The sequence below is a fragment of the Oryzias latipes genome, chromosome 14 (genome assembly GCF_053564925.1).
Source record: "Oryzias latipes strain Hd-rR chromosome 14, Olatipes_Hd-rR_3.1".
In the NCBI taxonomy this organism is placed as follows: Eukaryota; Metazoa; Chordata; class Actinopteri; order Beloniformes; family Adrianichthyidae; genus Oryzias; species Oryzias latipes.
This window is the reverse complement of record NC_136250.1, coordinates 27,870,645-27,888,562: the sequence shown is the minus strand read 5'-3', so window position 1 is coordinate 27,888,562 and position 17,918 is coordinate 27,870,645.

Below are 17,918 nucleotides of genomic sequence, written 5' to 3'. Positions count from 1 at the left end.
CCCAATGTTAAAGTGCATAGGATAGCACAAGGGTTGCAGAAAGTGACTCCAATCTGGTGGCAGAGAATATGTGTTTTAGTGAAGATAAAAGTGTGAGCCTTTATCATCAAATTCAATGGAAAGCAGGGACAACAACCTGATAGCAAACATTTTGATTTTTGTCTTGAATTTTCTTAACAAGACAAGTGGGAGGAGGGGGCGGGGGGGTCAAAGACAAAGGGCTAGTTCGAGTCTAAGACTGGGAGGTCGGTCATGGGTCCAAATCCATGGTAAGTTCACACCAAAGACTCTAAAAAATGGGACTTCCTTATTTGACACTTGAAGCATTGGGGGGGTTAAACCCCCCAAGAACAAATTTTGTACACCCAAAAGTGTAATGCCTGATGGGACTCTAACTTTTTTTTAGTATATATATTTGGGGCTTGGATGCCCACTGAGAAATAGAAATGTAAACATTTGGTGACCATTAACTTTTTTTTTAGAGCAGAAGAATAAAAAAAAAAGAAAAGAGAGGTCACTTTGACCCAAACACTTACAAGCCACACAATGGTACCAAGCTGAATGATGTAGATGATGTCTCATTTCCACCCTTGCTGCAGTTGAACAGTGATGGACCAGGTAGGAACAGGCCAAGAGCTCAGATACTTTACCGGTACTGCCGAACAAAATTCACAAATGGAACAAACATCACTGATTAAAAGGCCCATGAAAGAGGTCAACTTGAGAAAACTCAAAATTTCTACTAACTTAGGACAGATAGCAAATGACTGATCTGTTACAATCACACTCCTGCAGACGTTTAAACGAGTGGGTTAAACCAATAATGAAACAAGAGGGGGGTTGGGAGTGGGGGTGGAGACAAGAACATTAACCAGACAGAACAGAAAAAAACCATAGCCCTCCCCGTGGAGTCCAGCCGGTGGTCAAACCCTCTTGGGAAGGCATCTTTTGGCCGCATCAGGAAGGCGCAAATCCAAAGGAAAAACTAATCACAACAAGTGAATATCACCCAATCATAAATGTGGTTTAAAGGTAAAGTGGTCAACCTGCAGCCATCACTTGTCCATTTCTGTTTAAAAGTAAATTAGCTAAAACTCCAAAATAAAAGCTCCTTACCTTACAGTAAGTTATCCCGTGAGCCTTTTTGACTTCTTGACCATCTCGGTTTTTGGTAGAACTTGAAGGAATGCCATTTATGCCTTGTACTGCAACCCCACCATGTGTTATGCTAGTTTATGAATTAATTGTCTTTTTTTATTATTTTTTTTAGCTTTATCTGAACTAGCTGTGAAGGATTACATACAGCCTTTACAAAATACATAGCATTTAGCTCACACCTTTGTCTGAAGTAGCCTGCAGATTCTTACAATTGGGGTAATCTCAACCCTTGAGCCTGGGAGGAAAACCTTCAACCAACAAAATGATGGATGGCTGCATCCATCCAACCATCAAGCTACAAACACCACTGGTACATGATCAGACCTGACAGGAGACAGATTCTGAAGGCTGTGATAATGAAGGGTTCCCTCTAAATAAATGGGTCCTTCAATGATCTCAAATGCCTTATCTTCACTGAGCGGTCAAGTTTGGTATTTTCAGCGATTCCAACATAAATTGGATCAATTAAGGCTGACCAAACATTACCATTTTTAAACCCCTGTTGGTTGTAGGTCCATGGAAAAATGGAACAGACCGGTTAGGGCGGAGCTACTGTTGAAACTCCTTGATTGGCTGAAGGGCATGACAAAAGAAAGCTGCAAGAAAGCGTCTGAATTCCTTTTCGCCGCTCGCAATCTTTTCTTAAATAACATTAAATGCTTTGTAATTATGAAGTACCACATGGGCTAGCTGCTAGAGGACCTCCATTGTTGTTTTGGAACAATTGGGACAACGACAGGTAAATGGAGGATTACCGGTTTGTGTACCGATAATTTCTAAACTGAAACATGTTCTCTAACCACTAAAGCTTGTCAATGTGATTGATGGCTGGTTCTCTGAACAGATTCCCTTTCAGGTTTGTGGGAACACAGCTCTTAAGAAATATTTACGGATTAATCCTGGGGAGTACAATACATCATAAAACACAGTTCATCACACAGTATTGGCTGCTCAGAGTATCTTCAGACCTTCCACGACTTGTTTATATCCTCTGGATGTGTGTGTGTGTGGGGGGGTGGGGGGTGGGGGGCGATACCAAAACACTCAGACCGCACATAAGACCGCTGACAGCCGACCGGAGCAGCAGCTCACCAGAAACTACTATCTGAAACAGACAGGATGCTTTTTCCCGCCGTGCAGCAGTGGACTTCACAGCCTCCTGAAGGCCAACGAAACTCAAGGCTGCCAGAAACAATTTGAGCGCAAAAAAGTGAATGACTGCTGCTCTTTGTTTGTACAGCAGACAATGCGAATAAAGCCGAGGATGAATTGGACGTACTGTGAAATTTGATTGGGATGAATGGACCTTGATGTTCTTTCTCTCTGTCCCCAATCTCTTTTAATTTACTGGTGTTGTGGAGGATATGGTTCTCATCATTAATAAGCAAGACAAATTAATCCCCAGCTGGCTCAGTGTGAGAGGGCGCAAGAAACACAGGCAGAGTGGGGTAGAGAGGAGGAAGAAGAAAGGAAGGGGTGGGGTATATAAATCAAGTCTGCTTTGATTAATTCACCTTGGTCTGGAGGACGTGGTTAATATGATCCATTACGATGATATTCAGAGTTCACGTGTTTTCTGCTGTATGTTCATAAGTAAGGGGGCCAGATCATTTTGAATGGTTAATTACACTGAGGCTAATTAAAATCTTTACATTTAGTGAAACCAATTAGTAATGTTTAACTCGTTGGGAATCATTTGCTGAGTGGGTAATTATCTCACGGAGATTGAGTTTTTTGAGAGGTGCAGGTGAAAGCTATCACTCATGTAATGAGTAAACAAAAGAGGTATTTCAAGCCTGTATAAGCCACATAAGTGCATCACTTTCTGGTTGGAGTTTCTGTCTTCATTCATGCTTTTCACAGGGCGCACTTCCCGATCGGTCCACAGAGAGGCGCTCCAGCTTCTCCCTCCGACTCGCAGAAAGAGTGGAGAGGTGATCACGCAACGCTGAGGCTAATCTCTCACAACTGCAAGAGAGCAGTTTGAAAGGAAGACAAGCTAAACAGCACTCTGCACGCTGCGAATGATTGAAGCTTACTGTAGCCTTAATTAGCAAACTGCATTATCCCACACATAAAAGACCCATAATCCAACAGGGTACTGCTCAGTGAGAGCACATGGGTGCATTTGCTCTTTATGGTCTCCCCCAATTCTTTGCTTGTGGGTGTGTTTTTAGGTCAGCTTTGTGGCTGGTTTCATACTTACTACCTCTGAAAAATCATCACATTTGGCAGCAATGAGGCTCAACCGCCACCTACACAACTCAGAGATGAATTTCTAAAGAACTCCTGCCGCTCTGCAGAAACTATACGTTAATTTTAGCGACAAACGGCATCATCATAACAAAACAAAAACAACAACAACAATGCATTTAGATCAAAATATGGTGGGAGTGGGTCTTTAAGAGTTGTGGGCGGGACTGTTGGTGCACAGCTACCCCGCCCCTGTTGCTGAGAGCACTTTCTTTACACGCCCCTTTCGCTAGTTGACAGCCTCTTCAAAATGGAGTGGAGCGGGGAGAAAATACGGTCTTTTTCAAACTGAATTTTAGAAACGACTCCACGGAGGGTTCCAGAAAACCTCGATTTCGTATTTTTTTAATTTTAAACTGTTTTACACTCTTTTGACACGGAGTGCATTTTGAAAAACTGATAGATATTGGAAAAAAGGGGCAAAAACATACATTTACAGAACATTCTCTGACCCTTTCATTGTCAAAACTAGCAGAAAAGTACAGACGGACACTTTGAGGCTTAGGTGTTAAAGCTTTGAAAGGAGCGCATGGTGTGTGTAGCAGTTCCCTTGAGGCTTGTATGGCCACCCCCTTGTGCTATCCTAGGCACTTTAACATTGGGTGTTGGGTCATGTAGACCCACTAGACAGTGCGCTGAACCTTTTTTCTTCAATGATTTGTGATCTTCACTGGTGTCCATGGATTACGTGAAATCTTTCCACCTTTATCCACCTTTGTCATGGTGGGGAGAACACGTCAATGTAAGGGTGGGGTCATCTAAGATAGCACAAGGGTTACAAAATCTATTTTAGAAGGGGATCCGTGTCGCGCTGTGCCACACAACTTGTTTCCATTCCATGTGTCTGATAAGTATACACAATGATAATGTAATTTGCACAGACTTGTGATGTATGGGGGATGCTGTATAGGGTGCCCTTACACCACGCTCTAGTCTTTAGTAAGATACGAGTACTGGCTCCTTACTGACGGCGCATGTATGTTGCACGTATGGGATGTGAACCTGATACGTAACCCTTGTGCTATCCAAGGCAAGTTAACGTTGGGAGTGGGGTCATCTGGACCCCACAAGACTTGTGTGTTCCAACCTTTTTTCTTCAATGATTTGTGTTCTCTTCACTGGATTACGTGAAATCCTCTTCACCTTTTTTCACCTTTGTCATGGTAGGGATAACACGTCAATGTAAGGGTGGGGTCATCTGGACCCCATAAGTGCCCATAGGACATTCGTTGGACGTCACACAAACTATATTCTAATTGTTTAATTTCCTACATTCAAACAGTCTGGCTGGATGCAAGGAGCGTAAACTCACCACATGAAATGCGCGGACTTTGGAGGAGGGTGTAAAAAGAAACCCTTCCATGTTGCATAAGAGTCGACTATGACCTGTCGCCTGCAGAAAAAATGTGCATGAACATTTTAGCACTGCGGGTTCTCCTCTGACCACGATATTCTGTGCGCATCACACCCACAGGTGTGCCTATTTTTCCCTTGCAGACAGCCCATATCCATCCATAAAAACACCTGTGATGGATACTTTAGCATTTAAAAAAGCAAAAAACACAAATCGAAAAGCCAAAAATAACAAACAAGATGAGTGTGTCTGTACTAACGACACATTCTTGCGTGGTCCCAAAGGTCATCATTTTTGACCTACAAGGTTTTTGCTTTGTGAGATGTAAAAATGAAAAAAAGGAATCACATTTTAATATGAGGGGAAAAGCTCCCGGCTGCTTAACTGCTCCATATTTTCCCCATCTCCTTAAAGTGATGGGTAAAAATAACACTATGTAGTTTTATTTCAAGAAGAAACCAAAGTTTTGTGACTTTTTACGCATAGTGATCCCCATACACCTTGATGGATCTTCCCACAGATGCTCCTCCAACCTGCTGTTTACTGCCTTCTATTTGCCCACCAAGGAAGTCATGAGCGACCCTCACATTTAATAAATAATCCACTTTCAAATATATACAACCATTTCATGAGAAATTCATCAGAGGAAGAAAAATCGATGCAATGTCTGATTTACAGATTGGGTTTTACAGGAAAATACATGAAAATATTACAAACTTTGAAAGGTTGAATATTTTCTTCTCTAATCTGTTTCAACCTTGAGTCCCCACTGCTGCTAACTGACCTGTTGACAGTCACGATGTGGTTTGATTCAAGGATTTTACGGCCCCTCTTACCATGACATTGCCTCAGGCTGGCTCCCACCCTGCAGGGCCAAACTGACATGTTGACACAGCAGCTTGGCTGGGTCCTAAGGAGGCCGACAGCCCCTGGGATCACACGCTAAATCTCACCTTTTCCAAGCAGGTGTATGGTAACCCCATGAGAATGTGAGGATTTACCTTGTCGGGGCCTTGAATGGTATGGAGGCAGTTCAAACACACAGGATGTTAACAAATGAAGCTCAGTCCGAGTCCTGCAGCATCTGGGACCGTCCCATCAGCAGGTCCAGGCTCTTTAGCCTGAATGGCTGTAGTCTGAGCTCCAATTTTAAAACATTTCCCTGAGATGGACAAAAAAAAAAAAAAAAGCAAAAATTGAATGTTATTTGTCAGCTTAGGATGGTTCTTTTTAAAATTGTACAACGTTTTTGACTTTTTTCTGTTTCTTCATCTGGAGAGGACGTTGTAAATTTGTAAAAGTGAGGAGACCAACAAATAGACGAGAGATAACACATGACCCTGACAACAGCTCTCTGCGCCCCCCTAGTGGCAGGATGCCATTGTAAGGGTGCTACAAAACCAAACAAATGACATGATATCTTGTTTTTTTGCCACCATTGTTTCACCAGTTGTGTACAATGCTGCAGTTTCATTTTCAGATGGTTTGTACCAATTAAAGCAGCAAAATCCTCCTAATTGGCTTTTGGCTTATAGTGCGCATCAATCATGAAGAGTGGTCGTCCCTTGTAAAATCAATTATCAAACACGATTGCTGCAAAAAACCCAAAACAATTACAACAAAGGCTGAGTGGCACAGAAGAGTTTTACTGCAGGAGTCAAACAAAAATAAATGTGTGAAGTTAGCCTGGAGAAGTCACGACTCAAGTCAAAGCAGGTAGGTCTTAAACCAAGTCCCAAGTCAAGGCCAAGTTCTCCTGTTAAATGTTTCAAGTCCTATTGCGTTCTTTTACCAACAGGGTATTAGTAATAACAAAGACCATGCTTGCTTTGGAGAACTGAAATGAGCAGGTCATTGCTCCGCACCATATGACTGTACAATACTGTACTACAGTGACACAATTTGGACCAACATGGTGTTTTTCATTTATTGTTGCTGTCGTTGTTTAAGTCGTTTTTGGTTCTTATGACGGGTATTGTTGATTTAGTGTGTACTTTGTGATTTAATTTTAATTTAGCTTAATTATCGTGTAATTGAAAGATGTTATTCTGTTCTTTTATACTGTTGTTTTTTCTTTTATACTGTCTTAATGGTCTTGCGCCTTATTATTTATCAGGTCTTTTAGTCAAATATGATCCCTAAAGTCTAAGACAAGTCCCAAGTCTTTTTACATTTTGTCAAGTTGTACCCGAAGTCCAAAAATTCATGGCTCGAGTCTGAGTCGATTCCAAGTCATGTGACTCGAGTTTGACTTGATTCCAAGTCATGTGACTTGAGTATGGCTTGAGGCCAGGTGATGTGACTCAAATCTTACTTAAGTCTAAAGCCAAATCTGAATTCTTCCCCTACCCCTACATTTAACCCTCCAAACGGAAAACTATGTAACAAAAGTGTATTCTAACTCGGACGTCACTCCCACTCGATGATGTCATCAAAAGTTGCTGATCATCCAGCGGGTAGGTGCCGGTCCTCGAAAACCGCATAGCATCAGCTTTATAATTTAAAAAAACAATCATGCTAAAACATAAAAGTCATGACTTATATTTACAGGTAAGCTTCTGTGCTTCAGAGCAAACCCATGTGAAGAAATGTGTTTCTCCTCTGTGGCACAGCGCGACAGGGATCCCACTCCAAAATAGTTTTTGTAACCCTTGTGCTAACCTATGACCCCACCCTTCCATTGACGTGTTCTCCCTACCATGACAAAGGTGGATAAAGGTGAAGAGGATTTCATGTAATCCATGGACACCAGTGAAGATCACAAATCATTGAAGAAAAAAGGTTCAGCGCACTGTCTAGTGGGTCAAGATGACCTCACTCCCAACATTAAAGTGCCTAGGATAGCACAAGGGTTAAAAGGGAAATCTTTGCAGGAGAAGCCTGTGTATCCCTTCACAGTAAAGGTCTCCCATTCAAAAAACTTGTTTGGACACCCCTATCCCTCCAAATTCCCCTACATTGGGAGGGATATGGAGAAGCCATAGGGGTAGGGGAAGAATTTGGATTCGGCATAAGTCATGTGACTCGTGTTCACACCTCTGCTGAATGTATTTTGCTTGTTAGAATACTTGGAATGAGGTCCTTTTCAGGATAAAATCTGTGGAGTGTGGAGGTTTTATTCTATGAAAAACACCTCTTTGGCAGCAATTCCTGCTATTAGTAGAGGCACAGAAGATTTGTATTTGGATGATTTTGAGTTTTTCTCCTCATCTGACAGCGTTTGGGGAAAACCCCCCAGCTCTGTGCACTTTCATTCAAACTTCTCTGAACATGAAGTGTTCAGAGACTAACGAAAACGCGAACTGAAAATATACAGTGAGTTTCCTCAGCAGTGGTTTGTTTCTGAAGCTCAACAAAAAGCTTTGGTGCATCGTCTGTCTCAGCCTCTGATGCTGCGTTTCCAAGAATATTATCAGAAACGCATGAACTGGATTATTGATTTGATTTGATTTGAAATGGTTTATTTCAAGCAATTAAGTAGAAATAATACACAACAGCAATATAATCATCAGTTATACATTCATAAAGTAACTAATCAAACTTAGGATAATTAGACATATTAATAAATATTGCTTGAAAGGGAGTGGAAGGAAGCAAACTTATATAATCCCACCCCGTTATACTGTAACCATTTTATTACATGATTTATCAATATCCGGTTCCCAGTTTTTATCAGACAGAATTAAAAATCATAAGATATTGATAAAGCACATGACAAAGATGAATTACTTAAGTATTACGTCAAAAATAACTATTTTAGAAATCAACATGGCAAATGCAGATCAGTCATCTGAAATATATGCAGATTATGTTACTTATAAAAGCCATTCATATGAATAAAACAGAATACTATATCAGTAAAGTAGACACAACACTGTTTCAGGAAATTTCATAGCAAAATTTCATCAAGTATCAAAAGTTAAAAACATGTGCAAAATTATGCTACATCAGGAAAGATTTTTGAATCAATTTATCAATTTTTGGAGAAAGTGAAGTAATATCATTAAAAGTCAATCAAATTAACAATTTCAATAAGTGATTAATCAATCATTTGTTTAACTTTTTTTTATTTTTTTATAATTTTTTTTTTTTTATAATAAAGTAATGCTGTAGGGGAAAAGTAAAAAGGGTCCATAACTGTCGATTGTCCAAGGTTGGCATTTCTTCTTTTACTGATAACAGCCGTACTTCTGGGTTTAAACAGAGTTAATAGTTCTCTTCGATGTTATGTCTGCAGACATTAGATTCAGGTCCATATCCTTCTTCAGCTGATATCAGCGACGGTGAAAGTGCGACGATGAGGTCAAGTTGTCTGCAGGTTAGAACTCTGCTGTTATTCAGGTTACGTCAGACATACAGAGAAAGTGAGGAATCCAGGCGTCATATTGCTTGAAATTATTTGGCTCTTTGGTTTATTACTCTATGTTGTTTCAGACGACCGTGATTAAACACTTCTCAAAGTCCTTCATGGTGTTCACAACCAGAACCTTGGACCGGTCCTCTGGACCGAGCGGTTTGACGTAAATCCTGCAGCCTTTAACCCAAGTGTTCTCAATCTGCTTACGCTTCCTGAGAAGCCTGGCATGTTTGGCGATTTCAGCATTCCTTCTGGTCAGATGGTCGTTCAGATAAGCAGCAGATCCCTTCAGATTCTTCCTTTGATTCATCAAAGCTAGCTTGTGTTTGTGATTCACAAACCTGATGAGGATCGCTGGTTTATCCGTCTCCTTTCTCCTGGGGAGCAGGTGGCAGGTCTCAATGGTATTGAGATCAAGGGAAATCCCTTTAGATGTGAGAAAGGAATGTATTTGTTGCTCCAAAGACTCTGCCCCGATCACCGTATAAGCACTGCTAGCTACGCTAGCGCTAGCATTAGCAGGGCTTGCTCCTTGATGTTATTGATGTAACTGAAACGCGTATGTAATGCTATACTGAGACAGTATAATCCAGGCAATCAAAATGAACAGGAACAGGCCACAAAAAGAAAACATCGCCCTCTTCTGGAGATTCCAGCTGACTTTACCGTGGACATCGTACCTCTGCTAACATTTTGGATTAACAAACAGATTGCTAGATATTATATAGAAACAGGAAAAAAAACATGTTCCCTCTGCTGTTTCTGCTGTTTCTAAATATAAACTGTGGGGCGGTTATGAATCACTCATTTGTTTTGGTTGTTTTGCCTGTTTGCCCGGAGCTAAATTTGCAGAAAATGTTTTTCTTTTAATTTGGATCCCAAGACACTGCAGTTTATTTTCAGATGAGAGGGGACGGAAGGACCTTGGGCAAACAAATGTCCAGCTGTAGTGACGGTTAAAAGGGTCAATAGAGGGAAGGCTGGGGTTGGCTGCTGTTTTTGATAATATTTTACTCACTGCTACTTTTAACTTGAGCACATTTGATTATAATAATAGTGCAACTTTTTCTAAAAGGTCTGAAAAAGAAAGCAGCATTCTTTGTGTGTTAACGTGAAGCTCAGTTTGCATTGATAGATAAGATTTTTTGTGACCAATCCACTCCTGCAACGAGAGTTATGCATCAATCTTCCTATTGGGCGGCATGGTGATGTAGTGTTCAGCATGCTCACCTCAAAGCGAGGAGGCCCTGGTTCAAATCCCGGGTGGGACTGACCTGTCTGTCTGTCTTTCTGACAGAATCACAACCAGTTTACACGGTTAACCCTTGTGCTATTCTATGGGGTCAAGATGATCATTGACGTGTTCTCCCTACCATGACAAAGGTGGATAAAAGTGAAGAAGATTTCATGTAATCCATGGAAACCAGTGAAGATCACAAATCATTGAAGAAAAAAGGTTCAGAGCTCTGTCTAGTGGGTCTAGATGACCTCACTACCAATGTTAAAGTGCCTAGGTTAGCACAAGGGTTAAAATAATTCCTACTTGAATAAATCCTGACCAATCCTCTTGATTATTCTTTTTACTTTTTAGAATTGGATAAAAAGCTCCTTCTTGGACCATATTGCTTCCATGCAGGTTTACACTTAAAAAAACCGAAAGATTCAGGTGCTTCTTAGCTTTGTGCAGCTGTTGGTTTAGGGCTCCCCTTCCATGTCCTGGGGCCTCATTTATAAACGTTGCGTACGCACAAAAGAAGGCGTACGCCACTCTCTACGCAATAGTTGAGATTTATAAAAAGCAAACTTGACGGGAAAATGTGCGGTCCTTCACGCAAGCTCTGACCCAGGCGTACGCACAAAAACGGGTGAAATGAGAAACGGCGACACCGTCGGCAGATGGAAGAAACACGTAAAAGTGAAAATGAAAATGACAATACTGCCTCCCATAAATAACATGAAGACTTCCCAAAGCAAGTCTTACAATTAACAGCCTACACGAACACGAACACCCGTTTGATCGATCAGCAGTGAAACAAATAAAAAAATCAAACGAAAATCACAACAGAAATTCAAATGAACACATATTTGCAAAAAGAAAAGTGAAACATGTTCTGCAATATTGGCATGTTGTGCAATTCATCCTCATAAATAATATAGTTAACAGAACGAAATAATGTACACAACTGATATTCCCGTCAATGTGTCCGTCTGGCGGAGCAGATATAGGAGCAATCAGACAGACAGATGGATAGATAGAGAGAGATGCATTAATTCTCCACTGGGGAAAGTTGTTTTCATAGTAAAATATTTCTTCATAAGCTACAGAATTATGGTATTCATGCATATGCCTTTAGTTTGTTTTATTTTTGATAAAACAATGTATGGCGTATGTCTCGACCATTCAGAAAGCAACAAGAAATTACATTTGCGCTGATCAATTTCCCATTTCCACGTCGATTATTCCCGACATCTGTAGCTTGTCAGATGTAATTAAATGGATGGAAATAAAATGCCCCATCACAATGCGTAATGACGCACAATGGCTGATCTTGCGCTCTTAGAAGATGTGGCAAATGAAAGAATTCGGAGTGAACGCATCTTTAGACAGCAAGGAAACTTGTTGGCAAACGAGGACGAGTGGCTTATGAGCCGGTTCCGACTTCCTCTGCGGGCTTTTGGGGGTTAGTCACCCGGTGCATCTGGCGCGTCGGTGTCCCCCTGCGCCTCAGTCACCACTCCACTTAAAAGGGATTCCCCAATTATTGCCGCCAGTCTCTCATCAGGAGGGGTCAGCTCCGGTGTCCCCCCCCCCCCCCCCCCACACACCCGTGGCAGACACGGGTGTGTGTGTGTGTGTGTGTGTGTGGGGGGGGGGGGGGGTACAGCGCTAGACGTTTTTTTGCTTTGACTTTGATGTCCGACCTTTTCTTTTTTATTTCGGCCACGGTCCGAGGTTGTGAGGCTACAGCATTTACAGCGTCTGCCACCGTTTGCCACTCACGTGCCTTTTTGGCATTAGTAATGCCCACACTGTGCCCTCCAAACAACATTATTCTCCTCTTTTCCACCTCGCCAACGATAACTTCTACTTCACATTGAGTGAAGTTACGTTTTTTTGATTTTCTCTTCGTGTTTGGCATGGTTTCGCAATCAATGAATATTCATTTGTGGGCGTTTCACGGACTATTTATGGGCAACTATGGGCGTGTGATGAGGCCGCAAAAGCTGCGCAGCATTTAGAATTGGTTGTGATTTATTAAGGGAAAGATGCGTAGGATGTGCGTGCGCACGGTTTTATAACTCCGAATATTTCTGTGCGTACGCACGTCCTATGTTTCATCCGTACGCCACTTCTGACGCAAATCCTACGCAAAGTTTTATAAATGAGGCCCCTGGTCTCTAGTTTTCACCTTATTGGTCAGAATCGGATCTCGTTCTTATAGACATCCGTCCTGGTTGTTCTTTGACACACTCCGATTATTTTCGTGTTGCTGTTGGAGTTTTTTGAGTTTCTGTCTCTGGCTTACCACCAGACAATTCTCATGACTTCCATTCTAACTCTAATCTCACTACCCCAACCAACTCTCTGTGACCACGACCAAAAGACCTCACTTTTTATTTTTATTTTAAACTGTTTGGAGGCGTCTCTGCGTCCCAAAAAAGTCACATTTCTTATCCTAGACAGCAAATCTCCAAGTGTCAGGATTGCAATTCCCAAAATAAATAGTCATTTCCCGGCGGAAATAAAACCGAGCTGCTTTGTTTCATGGTTACATGCAAAAAGGATTTCTTTTACAATGAAGACTCGTCTGATTGCAGTGCAGAGACAAGATGCTTAATCGTTGCTCTTAAATAGGGTCGGGTTTTTCCGAGCTGTCTTCAGCGTCGCTCTCACTGCAAGGCTGCGTGGCTCGGCGCCCTTCTGCACCTCGCAATTTCCCAACAAATAAATCACTTCTAAACCAGGCGCTGCTGATACAAGACTGTAAGGGTCTGTTTTACTGGGCCCCTTTACTGCCCCGTAATCTTTACAGCCTCTTGGTGGGTGTTAAACAAAAGGGAAAATCCTGTTTTGGACGTCGACAACTGCACTGCCGACGTTTAAAAACAAAGTCCCGCTCAATTTAGACATCAATATTAACCTATTGGGCCCACGAGGAGACAAGCTGCTGGCCTTTTCAATCGTATCACAAAATAACATCATCAAGGACGCGTGCGGCGAAACGATTATACGCCAGCTTTATTAAGGGACGGCGTTTGCCCAGGCACACTTAATGAATTGTATTTCTTTCTTTTTAAATTATTTGAGGATATCAAGTAATGAGTTTGTAAGAGACCAACCGGCGCCCCGCATTAAATATGAACTCAAAAGTACATTTTCTATGACTGATGGCTCGCCTCCGGTCTTCCCTTTCTAATCAATAGTGGTATCACCTTTACTTATTTAAGATGTTGGCTCATTATGTACAGCACTTGAGGCATAATAAGAACCTGAGGTGAAAATGTAATTAAAAAGATAACATCGTCTTTTACTCAAGTCATCCATCGAATACTTACAAGGGTCTAAAGCCCGAGTCTTCTACATTAAATATGAGGGAAGAATCATATTTTACTGTGGCAGATAGTTCCCCTCGTGTCAACATGGTCTACCAGTTTGAAATCAATAGGATTGTCTCCATTTATTTATGAAGTGAGATTAAAAGGTTCACTTCACGGGTCTAGGAGGATTGATTTTCAAAGTCAAAACCAGTTTTTTTATTCAAGCAGTCATGATGCTGCTCCAAATATTACCCTTTTTTGGGGTTAATTAGGACTTTAATGAAATTTTCTATGTTCAAATTAATTCATGTGGTTAAAATTACATGACATTTGGACTTGTCAAAGCTCACCTCAGAATAAGAACAAGCTCTCAACACCCTGAAAGTCTAAGAGTTGAATAAATCTTCTAATATCTGGGTTTTCTTATATTTTTTTACAGGTTTGCATGTACAAATGTTTCTACATGCAACTTTGTATTACTTCATTGAATTTAGCTGCAATAAAAATCTTACTTTGTTTTTTTTCTCTGTTTAATGTTTTGAAAAAGTAGACATTTGACACCACTGTCCTGTTTTAAAAGCCTTAGTCACATGTTCCCATATGGGGGTGGACCCATATGGATGATGTGGGCTTTTGGGTTGTCTGGGCTCAGGAAGGGCCATGTGGTGTGTTCAAGGGATGTGATGAAAAGAGAATAAGCAGTTATTGTGAATGTGGTTAGTGTGTTGCAAAGTATTCGTAAGGCTAATGCTGGTTGCACATTTTTATAACATACAGGTGATGCTGTGGTACAGTTTCCTTATGCCACCCTCTAGGTGTTAGTAAGACTGGCCCCACACTGACTGGAGTCAAATGCGGTTGTGCAAGTGATACGTTAATTGTTCATAGGCTGCCTCTAGGATGCAGTTTCACACCCTGAAGAAGTCCTGCACCGATACCAAACTCTGCTGAAGGAATTTCAACGTACAAAAAGCACGACCCTCACATGTCGCCAGTGTGATATAGACAAAAATACAATAGATTTGATTTGCAACTATTGCAGAAATGACTTTGGCTGGAAAAGGTGAGGAAGGGGGGCCATTTCCTGTTTTCACGGTGGGTGACAAACCCGAGCTATGCAAAGGAGTGCCAATCATTCCTGGAACAACACAAATCTCTGGAAGAAAAGATAAAGAATATAAAAAAAATCTGTTCTTTGGAATCATCCTTTTTGTGATGTGATTGTGATGACACTTTGTATGCTGCAGAAGTGTATCATATTAAAGATTGTTGTTGTCACTGCTGTCTTGCTTCTTTTTAAATTTGACACATGTTACAAGAAGTAATCAGGCCAGAAAATGTTTTTAGAATACAGTTACTTCACCTTTACCAACAAGTTAGCATTGTCTTATTTGGAAAGGTCAGAAGACCAAGTGTGTATGTACACTGTATAGGAAGGTAATACGTGAACATACCCACCATTTACTACTGAAAGTACCAAGTAATAGAGTGGAAATAAGGCTGACTTTCTTTTACAGTTCAGTTTCATTGTACTTAAGGGGTAGTTTCTGTGGTAAATTCATGGTAAATACCATGAAACATACGAGTGAAGACCTAAAGGTCAAGGTACTTTATTTGTACTTACCTTGTTTTTACATGTGGTAAGTACCACATAAGACACCTTTGCACAACATATAAATACCCAGGAAGTATATGATAAATACCCAGTATGTACCACATAAGTATGAACCAAATAGTACCACATAAAAATACAGCAAGTATCATGTAAGTGTAACCGGTCGCTTTCTGCGTTGTGCTGGTTAATATATGGTGTGACACAGTGTTACCTCTTGGAGAGAAGCCTCCCTTTATTCTGGTAATAAAACAAACAGAAAACAATACACTGTGTGATCCTGCCCACTCCAGTTCCTCTCTGACAGGAGGTCATACAAAAGGGCATGCCGCACGCGGCATGCTAGCTTAAAACCTTATACAGGCTCTGTAACACATTTTACACTCACATTTTTCTCATACATACCTGGTAATAAAACAAACAGAAAACAATACACTGTGTGATCCTGCCCACTCCAGTTCCTATATAAACAAAACAAATCGACATTTAAGCTTTAACAGTGAATCCCCAAAATATCTCTCCTGAACCATCAATCCCTTTTAATCATCACATCACAAGTTAGAAACAAACATTGCTGTAGTTATACAAATAAAAATTAAACCCAAAAGGGCAATAAACAATAGGATGTATTGGGATTATAAAATGATTTTAGGATGATGGCACCCACCTCTCTGACAGGAGGTGATACAAAAGGGGGTGGGGAACAGTAGCCTTTGGAATATATAGGGGAGTCAAAAGAAGTAGAAGAAGAAAGGAAGGAGGGGCTATGACTAGTAGTGTAATGCAGTAGTTTGTTGGAGATCCCTCAGGTATGGTAACCCTTGAACAGATTTTGTGCTATTATAAAATAAGATAAAGGCTGTCCCGGTTACATAAGTACTGAGTAGACACAAAAAAGGATCATGTAAGTACCCAGTATGTCCCATAAAAAGTACCATGTAAACACCTTATAAGTACCCAGTAAATTCAATAAAAAGTACCATGTAAATACCCTGAAAATATCCAGTAGTTACACAATAAGTACCATGTAAATACCACTTAAGTACACTGTAAGTACTGTACTATAAAAGAAAGCCTTACCGTTTCAATGTGGTTAATTCGTGATACACCTGTGAAAATTTCACAAACAGACGACAACCTTTCTCAATTTTCATCCGTGACATATGCGCAAAATGTGCATAGTGGCTGCGTGACATGGCCTTGACTGCATGCCTTAAGGTCGTGTCAAACAGTCATTACGTACATTTTTCACATTTTCTATGTATGAAATTTCAGTCTTTTCTGATAAATGCGTGATATACATGGTACTTGCTGTGTATTTATGTGGTACTATTTGGTTCATACTTATGTGGTACATACTGGGTATTTATAATCTACTTACTGGGTATTTACATGTTGTGCAAAGGTGTCTTTTGTTGTACTTACCACATGTAAGAACAAGGCAAGTACAAATAAAGTACCTTGACCTTTAGGTCTACACTCGTACCACAGAAATTACCCATTGAGTATAATGAAACAGGACTGTAAAAAAAGTCAGCCCTATTTCCACTCAACTACATGGTACTTTCAGTACTAAATACTGGGTATGCTCACTTGAATATTACTTGGTACTTACCCCTTGAGTACAATGAAACTGGACTGTAAAAGAAAGTCAAAATGACCCCAGCCTTACATTGATGTGTTCTCCCTACCATGACAAAGGTGGATAAAGATAGAGAGGATTTCATGTAATCCATGGAAACTAGTGAAGATCACAAATCACTTAAGAAAAAAAGGTTCAGCGCACTGTCTAGTGGGGTCTAGATGACCCAACTCCCAATGTTAAAGTGCCTTGGACAGCACAAGGGTTAAACTTTAGTCACAACTGCACTCATGGGTGGTAGTGTAGTTTAAGTGGACATCCTAGGGGCAGCCTATGAACAATTAACGTATCACTTGCACACTTGAATTTGACTCTAGTCAGTACGGGGCCAGTCTTACCAACACTTAGAGGTGGCCTCGAAGGCATGTTAACGTTGGGAGTGGGGTCATCTGGAGCCCACAAGACAGCACAAGGGTTAAGACCTCATGTAAATCTTTCTGAAGATCTCAGTACAATAATTGTTTCACGACTGGACATTAGCTGTTTGTTGATTTGATGGTTTTTCAGGGATCATCCATCAAAACTCACCTAATATTTTTTCGGTCAGGGGGTTGCTGTAGCCTAACCCAACCGCTATTGGATCATGGCGGGCTACAGCTTAGGCGGGTCACTTGTGCTCCTGGGATCATCCATCCATCCATTTTATTAATCTGTTGTAACCTTTGTGGGGTCACGGGGCAGCCACAGCCTAACTTGGCAACTGTTGGGTGAAGGCGGGGTACACCCTGGATAGGTCGCCAGTCTTTGGCAGGGTCACGCAATCACACATCCATGCACAGTCAGAGTCACACCTAGGGAATTTAGAGTAATCAATCAATCTAGGAAGGATGTTTTTAGATTGTGGGAGAAAGCTGGAGTGCCTGGAGAAAACCCACAAGTGCACAAGGAGAACATGCAAACTCAACACACAACGGTCCAAACTGGGATTTGAACTGGGACCTTCTGTGAGGGGAAAGCACTAACCACTGTACCATGTGATCATTAACTAGTTAAATAGTTATTT